This window comes from Triticum urartu, chromosome 6A (genome assembly GCF_056163025.1).
Source record: "Triticum urartu cultivar PI428250 chromosome 6A, HENAU_Tu73, whole genome shotgun sequence".
NCBI classification, from domain to species: domain Eukaryota; kingdom Viridiplantae; phylum Streptophyta; class Magnoliopsida; order Poales; family Poaceae; genus Triticum; species Triticum urartu.
The window spans coordinates 446,234,896-446,251,864 of record NC_141878.1 but is presented as its reverse complement, the minus strand read 5'-3'; the positions used below and the strand labels follow the sequence as shown (position 1 = coordinate 446,251,864).

The 16,969-nt window shown below is 47.9% G+C and overlaps 1 pseudogene; it reads left to right on the top strand.

The window, feature by feature from the left end:
• The first annotated feature begins 5,829 nt into the window (after positions 1-5,829).
• LOC125512249 (subtilisin-like protease 4 pseudogene) lies at positions 5,830-8,589 on the top strand (annotated as a pseudogene).
• Positions 8,590-16,969: the final 8,380 nt, after the last annotated feature.

The following is a 16,969-nucleotide window of genomic DNA, read 5'->3' as shown; positions in this document are numbered from 1 at the left end:
TCATCATCAATACACCATTTGTTACTTCTTGGAGAGTGGTGTCTCCTAGATTGGCTAGGTGTCACTTGGGAGCCTCCGACAAGATTTTGGAGTTGAACCAAGGAGTTTGTAAGGGCAAGGAGATCGCCTACTTCGTGAAGATCTACCGCTAGTGAGGCAAGTCCTTCGTGGGCGACGACCATGATGGAATAGACAAGGTTGCTTCTTCGTGGACCCTTCGTGGGTGGAGCCCTCCGTGGACTCGCGCAACCGTTACCCTCCGTGGGTTGAAGTCTCCATCAACGTGGATGTACGATAGCACCACCTATCGGAACCACGACAAAAACATCCGTGTCTCCAATTGCGTTTGAATCCTTCAAACCCTTCCCTTTACATTCTTGCAAGTTGCATGCTTTACTTTCCGTTGCTCATATACTCTTTTGCATGCTTGCTTGAATTGTGTGGAGCTTGCTTGACTTGTGCTAAGATAGCTAAAATCTGCCAAGAACTAAAATTGGGAAAAGGCTAGATTTTTATTTGGTCAAGTAGTCTAATCACCCCCCTCTAGACATACTTTCAATCCTACAAGTGGTATCAGAGCTTTGGTCTCCATTTGCTTTGATTTCCATAGCTTTTGGTGGTCATAGCCTTGGTTTCACAACCTAGGAGAGTATGGCGTCTAGCGAGGGAAATTATCACCGTAGAGGCCCTTACTTTGATGGTACTAATTTTGCTAGTTGGAAGCATAAGATGAAAATGCATATTCTTGGACATAACCCCGCCGTTTGGGTTATTATGTGTGTTGGCTTGCAAGGCGAATTCTTTGATGGGAAAGAACCGAATCGTGAAGCTACCGCGGATGAGTTGAAGATGCTACAATACAATGCTCAAGCTTGTGATATCCTCTTCAACAGATTGTGCCCCGAAGAATTCAACAAAATCAGCCGTCTTGAGAATGCAAAGGAAATTTGGGATACTTTGATTGACATGCATGAAGGTACCGACTCCATCAAGGAATCCAAGTTGGATGTGCTTCAAAGTCAACTTGACAAGTTCAAAATGAAGGATGGTGAAGGTGTCGCTGAAATGTACTCTAGGCTTGCTCTTATCACAAATGAGATTGCCGGCTTAGGGAGTGAAGAGATGACCGACAAATTCATCATCAAGAAGATCCTAAGAGCCTTGGATGGAAAATATGATACCGTGTGCACATTGATCCAAATGATGCCCAATTACAAAGATCTCAAGCCAACGAAAGTCATCGGAAGAATTGTTGCTCATGAGATGTCACTCAAGGATAAAGAGGAAGTTCACAACAAATCAAGTGGTGCTTACAAAGCCTCATGTGAAGCCCCCACATCATCGAGTGAGAAACAAACCTTCAATGAAGAATTGAGCTTAATGGTGAAGAACTTCAACATGTTCTACAAGAGTAGGAGCAAAGAGAGAAGCTCCAAGTCAAGGTCCTACAATGACAAAAGATCTTCTAGTCGAGAGCGAAACTGCTACAATTTTGGAAGGCCCGGACACTATTCTAATGAATGTACGACCCCCTACAAGAGAAGAGAAGATTCTCCCAAGAGAAGAAGTAGAAGAGAAGAATCACCATCTAGAGAAAGAAGGAGTAGAAATGATCGTTATGAACGAAGACCCTCACGGAGAAGCAAGGATTCGGAAAGAAAGGACAAGTCATCAAGGAGCTACACAAAACGAAGACATCAAGCTCATGTTGGTGAATGGGTATCCGGCTCCGACTCCGACAACCACTCCGAGAGAAGCTATCACTCCGACTCCGAATATACTCAAGATGAAGGTGTTGCCGGTCTAGCACTTGTGACAACCAACTCCTACGACATATTTGACTCACCAAATGAAGGAGTTGGAACATGCTTCATGGATAAAGGCCCAAAGGTATCACACCCCGAGTATGTTGATTTCAATAGTGATGAAGATGACTTGTTAGGTGATGATGATTTACTTGTTGACAACTCTAGTGATGAATACTATGATGAAACATCAATTAATCATGCTAATCAAGATAAAACGAATGACAATGATAAGGAGAAGATTGAGTCTCTAACTAAAGAACTAAACACTCTTAAGTTAGCTCATGAAACTATCTTAGGAGATCATCGAGAACTTTTAAGGACTCATGAGAAATTGTGCTTTGAAAAGCTCAACCTTGAGCAAGAGCATGAGTTCTTAAAAGCAATCAATGATGATCTTCGCAAGAAAAGTTCTTCTTACATTGCCAAGCGTTTACTCTTGTCCACTTACATGCCTCAAGTCAAGTCTAGTAACAAGAACAAGAAAGATTCTTCCTCTAGTAGTAACAATAATCATGCTAAATCCAATATTGTTGCTTCTAGTAGTTCTCTTGATTCCACTAATGATTCTCTTAGCCAAGTTACACTTGAGCAAGAAAATAGCTTATTGAAGGGAATTATAGAGAAAGGTGTTTACAAGAGCCTTGCCGGAAGTAGCAATTCGAGGAAATTTTACGCAAGCAAGGAAGGCACCGGAAGAATCAAGGTGTTGGTTTTGAACGAAAGCTCAATGCCAATGGAGTTGAGTGGGAAGAAGATCAATACCCCAAGACGAAGTTTGTTCCTCAACAAGAGGAGTATGATCCCACTTCTCTCAAACGGACACAAGCTTAAGATGATCTTCCACCACAAGACCACAAGCAAAAAGGCAAGGACAAGCTTCAAGAGGAAATTGATGCATTTGAAGAAGCTCATAGGGCCTTGGTCAAGTGGGTTCCCAAGACTACTTCAAGTTCCACTTCATCAAGTACAACTACAACACCGAGGATTCCCATCAAGATGGTGTGGATCCCGAAGAAGAAGAACTAGAGAGTTCTTGAGGGTGACTCCGTCAACATACTTCACTCTTATCATCTTGGCAAGAACAAGTGCAATCAATTTCCACATCTTGCACTAGTCCCCTCCTCTACGTGGCCCCTCTCAACCGCGACCGAGATGCCCGTCGACCAACAATGGCTGCTTGAATTGGCATTGTGACCGGCTGGCGCGTAGCCAACGAGTGCTCAAATTATTGGTAGACGTGGTGAACACGATGTTCGTCTGGTTTGCAGAGATCGACACAACACGAGCGGTCGGTCGTGCATGCTTCACAACGGCCATCGGAGCCGCGTCGCCATACCGGCCACCCGAGGGATGCCGACGAGGACGACGAGTTGCCGATGCCCAAGGTGAAGTATGCATGATAGATCAAGGTGCGGAGGTTTCGGTTTAACTCAGAAGGCGTCATGGGTGGGGCAGGGAGACCTGGCAGAGCACGCATCTGTACCTAATGGCATGTCTAGTCGATCCTCTAAAAGATAGAGGAGTAAATGACCGAGTAAACTTAGAAGAGTAAAATTTTACTCCTCTAACTGAGGCTGGATGTAGCCGATCCCCTAAACTTAGTGGAGTTAATATTTTTTTACTCAATTCCTTTAGTCAAACACATGATGTACAAACAATTAGACAACATATCATCAATCATTCAAATCAACATGCAAAACATAAACCGTTAACAAGCTAAAGTTTAACTGATTGAGATGTTCCAATTAAAACATGCGTAATTTAGTTCATCAAGCCCAAGTGTATGCTATGCTTCCAAAGACGCAAAGAAACAACAACAACAACAACAACAACAACAACAAACTAAATCATCCATCAGCATAATGCATAGGCCGAAACGAAAAGAAACATGTAGGCATTTCATCAAGCACTTGGCGGCTGGGGACCTTGTTGCCCGCTGCGGCAGCTGGACACGTCGGAGCACTGGCCATAGGGGTGGCTGGAGCTTCTACCCGAGGCGCAGGGTGTGGGACGGGAGTGGCTTTTCGTTTTCTTCGCCACCTCCTCAACAAGGGCCCACATGGTGGCGGTAGGCTTCCTAGCACTTTGGCACCGGTAGGAGCAGCGGGCGGTGGCCTATAGTCGCCGGGAGGCAAGCGTCACCCTGCCAACTTTGCGACCAGTAGCATCGGCCGGGGTGGTTGACCGGACAACACCTTTTGTGCCCAATCTTTTCTTTTGTGCGGGCGGCAGCGCTAGCTGGAGGTCGTTTGCAGCAGTGACACGCCGACGACGGTGGCCGGTGAGGTGGCAGAAGGGTCTTGGCAACCCATTCCGGCCGGAGCCGCGGTCATCGGTGGTTATGGCGGCGCATGGGGGAGGTGGCGGCGGAACTGTGGTGCCGACATGCGGGAGAAGAATGGGGAAAGTATACACGGTCGCACGGGGGATTGAGTGTTCTTAGGCGCCGCATGTCAAATTCTTGGCCGATGACCACCATTCGCAGAAATCAGAGGAGCTGTCAGGTGGAAATGCTGGGATGCAGGACCAGTGAAACACCTTGTGCCAGACTGCGGACGAAGACATAGCCGGACAGTAGGTGGTGGTTAGTCTCGTCGCATTGGTTGAAGAGGATGCAAGCATGGGCATGTGGCAAGCCTCGATGGGCGAGGCGCTTTGTTGTCGAACATCTGTCAAGGCTCACAAGCCATAGGAATATCTTGACGCTGAGCAGAGCCCAAGGTTTCTAGCGAGGTAACGCGCCGAGCAGGCGTCATTCTTGGTCCAACTCTAGCGGATCGGGTCTGGGAAGGAAGACAAAGTGATGCCACGAAGACGATGCCAAACGTCGACGTACTGAATCATGGCCTCTGGACCCATGATGCCACCAATGTCAAGGACCCAAGGTTGGGAGTCTAGAGCCTCTAAGACAAGGTGTCCCTTCCACCAGCATCGATGCCGAGAAAAGTAAGCGCTGGTGCAATCTCGGCAATGGAAGCGCCGTCAAGCCAGTGATCAAATCAGATTTGCAAGTTCGCCCATCGTTGAGCGTCCAGGAAATGGAAGGGGCGGAATATTTGCCGAACCTCGGGCTTGCATGGCAGTGTTAAGTGCCGCCAGGGGCTCTGGGTCGGTCGCCAGAAGCCAGAGCCAATGCACACGCATCGCAATGTCAGTGTGTTGCAAGTCCCGGATGCCAATTCCAGTGAGTTTGTACAATCTGAAAAACCTCAATGAATTCAAACGATACTTATTCAAAATTTTCAACTCATCATAGAATCTATTGTGTTCATTTATACTCTCGTGTTCCCGTCAAACTTTATATTTCCTATCTATGTAATTCATGCAATTTCCTTATCTAATAATGGAGGCTCATCTATGATGGCCGTTGTTTCGAGGGCAACGCTCGACAAGCCGCACCACCCATCTAGTACTACTACACTACTACTTCCCTCAGACCTCTTCCAATGCAAAGGTGCTTAGATGAGGTGCTAAGTGCATTAAATACCTTAGCAACTCAACACCCTAATGCATAGGTGCTTAGCTTGTTGTTGCTAAGCACACATTATTTAATGAGTTAGCACCTAAAGTCTTTCATGTATTGGTCAAATTGTTTCATTTAAGTGGTTTGCCTAGGTTTTTGCGTTTAGCATTGGTTCTTCCTGGGATCATCAAAGTACTCTCTCTCGTCCTTAAATGTAGTGCCATGTCATTTTTTCGCTTATGTGGTATGCTTAGCACGTGTCCATGGTGGAGCATTGGGAGGGGCCTCACAAAATATGAATGAACACCATGTGAGAATTGGGAGGGGCCTCACAAAATATGAATGAACACCATGTGAGAACTCCATATGAATGAACACCATAATGGCTTGCTAATAGGTGACACATTGACATCGATCTCTATAGTTGGTAGGAACTATCAATAGTTGGGTCTGATAAATGTGAATTTATACCGGCATTTCCATCTCAGTGTTTGGCAACGTGGGGTGCAGAGTCCTCTTCCGTTTCCCCCCACATGCATGCATTGCCATGCTCGAATGAAGCGCAACAATGGAGCTCGTGGCGCGAACAGTCCGCCTCAAATCTTGCATGCCGTTGCTATATTAGGCGCATCCACACCACGACATGCACAAGTTTGGGACAAGAAGCATATCGATCTCTCCCGGCCCTTCGTCTCTAGCTTTTGCTTCTTCTCCGATGGGTTATCCGGGGAGCTTGGCCGCCCTCCTCCTCGTGGTGGCCGCCGCCGCCACGGCCGTCGTCGCCCACAACGACCACGGCGAGCACAAGAACTACCTCGTCATCGTGCGCACGCCGTACGAGTACGACCGGAACCTGTACAAGAACGTGTCGAGCTGGCACGCCTCGCTGCTGGCGTCCGCGTGCGACCAGGCCAAGGAGCAGCTCGACGCGGACCCGGGCGCCGCGGAGCGCCTCATCTACTCCTACCGCAACGTCATCAATGGCTTCGCCGCCCGCCTCACCCCCGACGAGCTGCACCATATGGGCGAGAAGGACTGGTTCCTCAAGGCCTTGCCGGAGCAGACCTACCAGCTCACGACCACGCACACGCCGCGGATGCTTGGGCTCACCGGCCCCTTGTTCCACGCCGGCGTCTGGAACAGGACCAACATGGGGGAGGGGATGATCATCGGCATCCTCGACGGCGGCATCGCCGGCGCGCACCCGTCGTTCGACGGCACCGGCATGCCGCCGCCGCCCGCCAAGTGGAAGGGCCGCTGCGACTTCAACCGCTCCGTGTGCAACAACAAGCTCATCGGCGCGCGCTCCTTCTACGAGTCGGCCAAGTGGAGGTGGGAAGGGATCGACGACCCAGTCCTGCCCATCGACGACAGCGCGCACGGGACGCACGTGTCGAGCACGGCGGCCGGCGCGTTCGTGCCGGGAGCCAACGCCATGGGCAGCGGCTTCGGCACGGCGGCCGGCATGGCGCCCCGCGCGCACCTGGCCTTCTACCAGGTGTGCTTCGTGGGCAAGGGCTGCGACCGCGACGACATACTCGCGGCGATCGACGACGCCCTCGACGAGGGCATCGACGTGCTCTCCATGTCGCTCGGCGCTGATGACGCCGGAGACTTCGCCGCCGACCCCATTGCGCTGGGGGGATTCAGCAGCGTCATGAGAGGCGTCTTCGTCTGCACATCGGCTGGGAACCAAGGCCCATCCCCGGCCACAGTTGCCAACGAGGCCCCGTGGCTGCTCACCGTGGCTGCGGCCACAACTGACCGGACTTTCTCTGCGGACGTCAAGTTTGGCAATGGGCTTGTGGTCAACGGCGAATCGCACTACCAGCCGAGCACCTACGTGAGCGTGCAGCAGCCGTTGGTGATTGACACTGCCCCCGACGGCACGTGCTCGGACAAGACCGTCCTAACGGCCAAGCAAGTCGCCGGAAAGATAGTCCTTTGCATCTCCGGCGGCAACCTGACCAACCTCGAGAAGGGAAGCATCCTGCACGACGCCGGCGCTATCGCCATGATCATCGTTCAACCGGAGGAGTCTGGCTTGGTGATCTCACCCAAGGCGCATGCCCTCCCAGCAACGCAAGTAGAATCCAAGTGGTCGGACAAGATCATGGCGTACGTGAATTCCACGCAGAGCCCGACCGCCCAGCTGGTCTTCAAAGGGGCGTTGCTCGGCAACCGCATGGCGCCGGTCGTGGCGCCATTCTCGTCACGGGGCCCGAGCAGGCAAAACCAGGGGATTCTCAAGCCCGACATCACCGGCCCGGGAGTGAACATCATCGCCGCCGTCCCCATGCCCAACGGGCTCGCCCAGCCGCCCAACGAGATGGCGTACAAGTTCGACATCATGTCCGGCACGTCCATGTCCACGCCGCACATCAGCGGGGTCGCCGTGCTGATCAAGAAAGCGCACCCGACCTGGTCGCCGGCGGCCATCAAGTCGGCCATGATGACGACGACCGACACGAGGGACGGCCGCCGGATGCCGATGCTGGACCAGGACGGGCTGCCGGCCAACTTGATTTCGATGGGCGCCGGCTACATCAACCCCACCAGAGCCATGAATCCCGGGCTCGTGTACAACCAAAGCGCCCATGACTACATCCCGTACCTGTGCGGGCTCGGCTATAACGACCACGAGGTGAGCTCGATCATCCACCCGGCGCCGCCGCTGTCGTGCAAGCAGCTGCCGGTGATCCACCAGAAGGACCTCAACTACCCGTCCATCACCGTCTACCTCGACAAGGAGCCGTACGTCGTGAACGTCAGCCGCGCCCTCACGAACGTCGACAACGACGTAGGGGTGTACGCCGCGTCCGTCGAGCTCCCGCCGTCGCTGTCGGCGAAGGTGACGCCGGACATACTCGGGTTTAGGGACGTGAACCAGGTGCAGACATTCACGGTGACCATCAGGACCAAGGACGGGCAGAAGATGAAGGAGCGCATCGCGGAAGGGCAGCTCAAGTGGGTCTCGCGCAAGCACGTCGTGCGTAGCCCCATCCTCGTATCTTCCAAGAAGTTCTTCAAAGAAAACTCGATGGCTAATAATGGCCAGCGCGTGGGTGATTCGTAGTAGCTCGCGGGCATGTCGTGGTTACTCCATTAGCATTTAGCTTCGATCTGAAGGTCGGCGGGTTTGTAAGCAGTAGACGCGTGGTGTGTATGCTACAAAGTGTATGAATTGCCTTGGTAAAGTTCTGGCAAAACTCTACTTAGGCTAAGCAGGTGACTACTGCAGAGGTACATAGAATTTATTATTATTATACTCTGTGTATTTGAAGGCTACGCAGGTGACGCGTAAACTCAAAATTGCCATATACCAGCCTCCATAGAAAACGTTTTTTCTTTTTCTTTTTGACCTGAAGAGATGTATTTTCTCTCTCTTCACAATAGCTAAATGTAAGTCGCCTAAAAATAGAATTTGGGCAGTCAATTTTCATAGAAAGTACATAGTCGCTGCAGGGAAGGCAGAAGCAGGCGCCACTCGCCGGAGAAGCTGCCCCATAATCTATCTTAAGGTGGCAGGTTGCCACATGATCTATCGTAGGGGTGTTGGGGGTAGGGGTGTAGTTTGCCGGAAAAAAAAATGCATCATGGCCAGGGTTAGAGGGATGGCCGGGGGCGGGGGTGTGAAGGAAGCACGGTGGTGGGTGGCGGTTGGGGGGAAGGCCGAGTGGCGAGGCTGGCGCGTGTAGCGTCGCGGGCGGCGGCAGCTGGCGATTAGGCCGGCGGTAGATTGGGCGGTTCAAGGTTTGAAGAAGATGTACAATAACCATTTTGGGTGGTTTGAGGTTTGAAAAAGCTGATCTAGTCGTCCATGTAGCATCCGACGACTCAGAGCAAATCGATTGACCCAAATTTATTTCAACATCTAGCCAATGCCTTTTTTCTTTCACTGAGAGCAGCTCTAGCAGAACACACCAAGGGACAAGCTTGCTAAAAGAAATCACAAGCACACAAATTAGTTCAAAAAAATTAGCATAACACGTTTGATATTAAAGCGTCGGTTTCATTCATAGCCGCATTGCGAATTTACATTCATAATAATTAAATTAATTATCTACTTGGGGCCACGACCATGGCAGCGACGGGATTTGCCGGTGGTAGCGGGGTCAGTGATGTAAGGGTATGCTTCAATGAGAGCCATGATAGCTTGGTAACTCACCTCAATGGCCACGTCCCAGTTCGGCAATGCGGGGATGGACGCGACATGGGGATGGGCGCGTCCGCGCAGACCTCATCTATTGTCCGATTTGGTCCAAGATCGTATCGTCTTCAACCCGCTCCGATGCCAGGCTTCTCCGGCTTATCATCACCCCCATAATTGAAGATGAGGGACAGCTCCTCCTGCTGCATCATGGCATCGAGAGAGCTGATTGGAGGCGGGCGAGAAAATATTGAGAGGCTTCAGCAAGTGGATTGTAGTAGGGGAGAGAAGGGGGGCCGCGACGGCCTTTTATAGGCTTTCGCGAGGTAGTTGACGAGGTTGTAGGCGGCCACCCGACGGGCCACCACGGGACTTTGAGGGGGCAGGTGTGGCATTAATGAGAGGATAGTTGCTCACCAGTGGTGCACAGGAGGCCGCACAACTTCAAAACCTGGCCATGGCGCGAGGAGGAAGAAGCTGAAACTTTTGTCTTGTGATGTCGATTAGATTTGGAGCAAGCTCTATACTGGACCTCCACATCCTCCAAATATGGAGGTTACGAACTGTTGGGGAACGTAGCATGCAATTTCAAAAAAAATCCTACGATCACGCAAGATCTATCTAGGAGATGCATAGCAACGAGAGGGGGAGAGTGTGTCCACGTACCCTCGTAGACCGAAAGCGGAAGCGTTAGGTTAACGTGGTTGATATAGTCGAACGTCTTCGCGATCCAACCGATCAAGTACTGAACGCACGACACCTCCGAGTTCAGCACATGTTCAGCTTGATGACGTCCCTCGAACTCTTGATCCAGCTGAGGGTCGAGGGAGAGTTTCGTCAGCACGATGGCATGGTGACGGTGATGGTGATGTGATCCGCGCAGGGCTTCGCCTAAGCATTATGACGCTATGACCGGAGGAGTAAATTGTGGAGGGGGAACCGCACACGTCTAAGAGAACAATTGATGTGCTTTGGGGTGCCCCCTGCCCCCGTATATAAAGGAGGAGAGGGAGGAGGCCAGCCATGGGGCACGCCATAGGGGGAAGAAACCGACTTGGACTCCATGTCCAGTTCGCCCCCCTTTCCTTCTTCCAAAGATGGAAAAGGGGGAAGGAGAGGGAAGAGGAGAAGGAAAGGGGGGCGTGCCCCCTCCCCGAGTCCAATTCAGACTCCCCATGGGAGGGGGCGCGACCACCCCTTATGGGCTGCCTCCCCTCTCCCCTATGGCCCATGTAGGCCCATATCTTTCCCGGGGGGTCTCGGTTGAAGGAAATATGCCATAGAGGCAATAATAAAGTTGTTATTTTATATTTACTTATATCATGATAAATTTTTATTATTTATGCTAGAATTGTATTGACCGGAAACCCTAATACATGCGTGAATACATAGACAAAACACGGAGTCCCTAGTGAGCCTTTACTTGACTAGCTCGTTGATCAAAGATGGTTAAGGTTTCCTAACCATGGACATGAGTTCTCATTTGATAACGGGATCACATCATTAGGAGAATGATGTGATGGACATGACCCATCCGTTAGCTTAGCATGTTGATCGTTCAGTTTTATTGCTATAGCTTTCTTCATGTCATATACATATTCCTCTGACTATGAGATTATGCAACTCCCGGATACCGGAGGAATACCTTGTGTGCTATCAAACGTCACAACGTAACTGGGTGGTTATAAAGATGCTCTACAGGCATCTCTGAAGGTCTTTGTTGGGTTGGCATAGATCTAGATTGGGATTTGTCACTCGGAGTATCGGAGAGGTATCTCTGGGCCCTCTTGGTAATGCACATCATAAGAAGCCTTGCAAGCAATGTGACTAATGAGTTAGTTACTGGATGATACATTACGGAACGAGTAAAGAGACATGCCGGTAACGAGATTGAACTAGGTATGGAGATACCGACGATCGAATCTCGGGCAAGTAACATACCGATGACAAAGGGAATAACGTATGTTGTCATTGCGGTTTGACCGATAAAGATCTTCGTAGAATATGTAGGAACCAATATGAGCATCTAGGTTCCACTATTGGTTATTGACTAGAGATATGTCTCGGTCATGTCTACATAGATCTCGAACCCGTAGGGTCTGCACGCTTAACGTTCGATGAAAATTTGTATTATGAGTTATGTGTTTTGGTGACCGAAGATTGTTCGGAGTCCCGGATGAGATCACGGACATGACGAGAAGTCTCGAAATAGTCAGGAGGTAAAGATTGATATATTAGACGAAGGTATTCGGACACCGGAATGGTTTCAGGACGTTTCAGATATTTATCGGGGTACCGAGGGGTTACCGGAACCCCCCGGAGAAGTAATGGGCCTTCATGGGCCATAGGGGAGAAAGAGAGGGGAGCCCGCAGGGTGCGCCCCCCAAGGGAGTCCGAATTGGACAAGGGGGAGGGGGCGCGGCCCCCTTTCCTCTTTCCCTCTCCCTCTCCCTATCCTTCCCTCTTTCCCCTCCATGAGAAAGGAAAAAAGGGAGGGCGAATCCTACTAGGAGTGGAGTCCTAGTAGGACTCCCCCCTTTGGCCCGCCCCCTTGGCCGGCCTCCTCCTCCCCTCCTTTATATATGGGGGCAGGGGACACCCCAAAGCACAATAGTTATTCTCTTAGTCGTGTGCGGTGCCCCCGTCCACAGTTTACTCCTCCGGTCATAGCGTCGTAGTGCTTAGGCGAAGCCCTGCGCGGATCACATCACCATCACCGTCGCCACGCCATCGTGCTAACGAAACTCTCCCTCGACCCTCTGCTGGATCAAGAATTTGAGGGACGTCATCGAGCTGAACGTGTGCTGAACTCGGAGGTGCCGTACGTTCGGTACTAGATCGGTTGGATCGTGAAGACGTTTGACTACATCAACCGCGTTAACCTAACGCTTCTGCTTTCGGTCTACGAGGGTACGTGGACACACTCTCCCCCTCTCATTGCTATGCATCTCCTAGATAGATCTTGTGTGATCGTAGGAGTTTTTTTGAAATTGCATGCTACGTTCCCCAACAGTGGCATCCGAGACAGATCTATGCGTAGATAATATGCAGGAGTAGAACACAAAGAGTTGTGGGCCAAAATAGTCATATTGCTTACCACCAACATCTTATTTTGATTCGGCGGTATTTTTGGATGAAGCGGCCCGGACCAACCTTACATGACCACGTTCATGAGACCGGTTCCACCGCCAGACATGCAACTTGTTTTGCATAAAGGTGGCTGGCTGGTGTCTATTTCTCCAACTTTAGTTGAATCGAATTGGACTATGGCCGGTCCTTGTTGAAGGTTAAAACAACACACTTGACAAAAAATCTTGTGGTTTCGATGCGTAGGTAAGAACGGTTCTTGCTAGAAACCCATAGCAGCCACGTAAAACCTGCATCAACAAAGTAGAGGATGTCTAACTTGTTTTTTGCAGGGCATGTTGTGATGTGATATGGTCAAGACATGATGTGATATAAGTTATTGTATGAGATTATCATGTTTTGTAAAAGTTATCGGCAACTGGCAGGAGCCTTATGGTTGTCGCTTTATTGTATGAAATGCAATCGCCATGTAATTGCTTTACTTTATCACTATGCGGTAGTGCTACCTCTTGAGCTTGCGTTGGATTTCCCCAAAGAGGAAAGGATGATGCAGCAGAGTAGCGTAAGTATTTCCCTCAATTTTCTAGAATCAAGGTATCAATCCAGTAGGAGGCCACGCTCAAGTCCCTCGTACCTGTACAAAATGATAGCTACTCGCAACCAACACGATTAGGGGTTGTCAATCCCTTCACGGTCACTTATGAGAGTGAGATCTGATAGATATAATATTTTTGGTATTTTTGGTATAGAGATGCAAAGTAAAAAGTAAAGGCAAAGTAAAGAAAAAGAAAAACAAGATTAAAGTGATGGAGATTGATATGATGAGAATAGACCCGTGGGCCATAGGTTTCACTAGTAGCTTCTCTCAAGAGCATAAGTATTCTACGGTGGGTGAACAAATTACTGTTGAGAAATTGACAGAATTGAGCATAGTTATGAGAATATCTAGGCATGATCATGTATATAGGCATCACGTCCGTGACAAGTAGACCGAAACGATTCTGCATCTACTACTATTACTCCACTCATCGACCGCTATCCATCATGCATCTAGAGTATTAAGTTAAAAACAGAGTAACGCTTTAAGCAAGATGGCATGATGTAGAGAGATAAATTCATGCAATATGAAATAAACCCCATCTTGTTATCCTCGATGGCAACGATACAATACGTGCCTTGATGCCCCTTCTGTCACTGGGAAAGGACACCGCAAGATCGAACCCAAAGCTAAGCACTTCTCCCATGGCAAGAACTACCAATCTAGTTGGCCAAACCAAATGGATAATTCGAAGAGACTTGCAAAGATAACCAATCATACATAAAAGAATTCAGAGAAGATTCAAATATTATTCATAGATAGACTTGATCATAAACCCAAAATTCATCGGTCTCAACAAACACACCACAAAAAGAAGAGGATTACATCGAATAGATCTCCATAAGAGAGGGGGAGAACTTTGTATTGAGATCCAAAAAGAGAGAAGAAGCCATCTAGCTACTAACTATGGACCCGAAGGTCTGAGGTAAACTACTCACACTTTATCGGAGAGGCTATGATGATGTAGAAGCCCTCCGTGATGACGGCCCTCTCCGACGGAGCTCCGGAACAGGCCCCAAGATGGGATCTCGTGGATGCAGAAAGTTGTGGCGGTGGAATTAGGTTTTTGGCTCCTATTCTGATCGTTTGGGGGTACGTAGGTATATATAGGAGGAAGGAGTACGTCGGTGGAGCACCGAGGGGCCCACGAGGCAGGGGGTGCGCCCCCCACCCTCGTGACCGCCTCTTCGACTCCATGGAGTAGGGTCCAAGTCTCCTGGATCACGTTCGGTGAGAAAATCACGTTCCCGAAGGTTTTATTCCGTTTGGACTCCGTTTAATATTCTGTTTCTCCGAAATACTGAAATAGGCAAAAAAACCAACAATTCTGGGCTGGGCCTCCGGTTAATAGGTTAGTCCCAAAAATAATATAAAAGTGGAAAATAAAGCCCAATATAGTCCGAAACAGTAGATAATATAGCATGGAGCAATCAAAAATTATAGATACGTTGGAGACGTATCAGGCATCCCCAAGCTTAATTCCTGCTCGTCCTCGAGTAGGTAAATGATAAAAAGAGAATTTTTGATGTGGAGTGCTACTTGGCATAGTTTCAATGCAAATCTTCTTAATTGTGATATGAATATTCAGATTCGAAAGATTCAAGACAAAAGTTTATATTGACATAAAAATAATAATACTTCAAGCATACTAACAAAGCAATTATGTCTTCTCAAAATATCATGGCCAAAGAAAGTTATCCCTACAAAATCATATAGTCTGGCTATGCTCTATCTTCACCACACAAAGTATTTAAATCATGCACAACCCCGATGACAAGCCAAGCAATTGTTTCATACTCTAACTTTTTAAAAACTTTTTCAATCTTCACGCAATACATGAGCGTGAGCCATGGATATAGCACTATAGGTGGAATAGAATGGTGGTTGTGGAGAAGACAAAAAGGAGAAGATAGTCTCACATCAACTAGGCATATCAACGGGCTATGGAGATGCCCATCAATAGATATCAATGTGAGTGAGTAGGGATTGCCATGCAACGGATGCACCAGAGCCATAAGTATATGAAAGCTCAAAAAGAAACTAAGTGGGTGTGCATCCAACTTGCTTGCTCATGAATACCTAGGGCAATTTGAGGATGCCCATCATTGGAATATACAAGCCAAGTTCTATAATGAAAGATTCCCACTAGTATATGAACGTGATAACATGAGAGACTCTCCATTATGAAGATCATGGTGCTACTTTGAAGCACAAGTGTGGTAAAAGGATAGTAACATTGTCCCTTCTCTCTTTTTCTCTCATTTTTTTATTTGGGCATTTTCTCTTTTTTTATGGCCTATTTTCTTTCTCTTTTTATTTGGGCTTATTTGGCCTTTTTTATTTATTTTTCGTCCGGAGTCTCATCCCGACTTATGGGGGAATCATAGTCTCCATCATTCTTTCCTCACTTGGGACAATGCTCTAAAAATGATGCTCATCACACTTTTATTTTTCTTACAACTCAACAATTACAACTCGATAGTTAGGAAAAAATATGACTCTATATGAATGCCTCCGGCGGTGTACCGGGATATGCAATATGACAATGATGAATGTGCCATGATAAATGGAACGGTGGAAAGTTGCATGGCAATATATCTCGGAATGGCTATGGAAATGCCATAATAGGTAGGTATGGTGGCTGTTTTAAGGAAGGTATATGGTGGGTGTATGATACCGACGAAAGGTGCGCGGTATTAGCGAGGCTAGCAAAGGTGGAAGGGTGAGAGTGTGTATAATCCATGGACTCAACATTAGTCATAAAGAACTCATATACTTATTGCAAAAATCTAGAAGTTATCAAAGCAAAGTATTACGCGCATGCTCCTTGGGGGATAGATTGGTAGAAAAGACCATCGCTCGTCCCCGACCGCCACTCATAAGGTAGACAATCAATAAATAAATCATGATCCAACTTCATCACATAACGGTTCACCATACGTGCATGCTACGGGAATCACAAACTTTAACACAAGTATTCTTTAAATTCACAACTACTCAATTAGCATGACTCTAATATTATCACCTCCATATCTCAAAACAATTATCATGCTTCAATCTTTTCTTAGTATTCAACACATTCAAAAGAAAGTTTCACAAATCTTGAATACCAAGCATATTATTATTAAGCAAATTACCATGCTATTAAGAGACTCTCAAAATAATTTAAGTGAAGCACATAGAGCAAAACTACTTAGCTCAAAAAGATATAAGTGAAGCTCATAAAGTATTCTATCAAATTTTAATTCATGTATGGATCTCTTAAAAGGTGTGTACAGAAAGGATGATTGTGGCATACTAAAACACAAAGACACAAATAATACAAGACGCTCCAAGCAAAACACATATCATGTTGGTGAATAAAAATATAGCTCCAAGTAAATTACCCATGGAAGTGGACGAAAGAGGGGATGCCTTCCGGGGCATCCCCAAGCTTTGACTTTTTGGTGTCCTTGGATTATCTTGGGGGTGCCATGGGCATCCCCAATCTTAGGCTCTTGCCACCCCTTTTTCCATGATCCATCAAAAAATTCACCCAAAACTTGAAAACTTCACAACACAAAACTCAAAATAGAAAACTCATGAGCTCCGTTAGCGAAAGAAAACAAAAAACCACTTCAAGGTACTGTAATGAACTCATTATTTATTTATATTGGTGTTAAACCTACTGTATTCCAACTTATCTATGGATTATAAACTATTTTACTAGCCATAGATTCATCAAAATAAGCAAACAACCTACGAAAAAGAGAATCCGTCAAAAACAGAACAGTCTGTAGTAATCTGTAGCTAGCGCAAGATCTGGAACCCCAAAAATTCTAAAATAAATTGCTGGACGTGAGTAATTTATCTATTAATCATCT